Genomic DNA, 265 nt, shown 5'->3' on the forward strand with positions numbered 1-265 from the left:
AAAAAAAAAAAAAACAGCACCAGATGGGAAAAGGGTATTTTACAACTACTACAGTTAATTTATAAATTTTACAATAAATACTAGGCTGGCAAGTTTCAAGCGTCTGTACTGTTTTTTCGACGACGGCAGCTTCCTGCAGACTGTTACGTCCCGGTGTTAGAATCCTCTACACTGTAGAGGCATCTCTTAGCCTGCACAAGTGCATCAGTGTCAGGCGTCAGGTCTTGATTGTCATTTAAGTGTTGGTGTGTGAGCCTTGAGCGCA

At 41.9% G+C, this 265-nt stretch overlaps 1 protein-coding gene across 1 annotated transcript in view; it reads left to right on the forward strand.

The window, feature by feature from the left end:
• Positions 1–265, forward strand: part of LOC116693665 (lathosterol oxidase) — an 8,750-nt gene that overhangs the window by 4,976 nt on the left and 3,509 nt on the right. The gene's annotated exons all lie outside the window — the stretch shown is intronic.

This window comes from Etheostoma spectabile, chromosome 8 (genome assembly GCF_008692095.1).
Source record: "Etheostoma spectabile isolate EspeVRDwgs_2016 chromosome 8, UIUC_Espe_1.0, whole genome shotgun sequence".
NCBI lineage: Eukaryota > Metazoa > Chordata > Actinopteri > Perciformes > Percidae > Etheostoma > Etheostoma spectabile.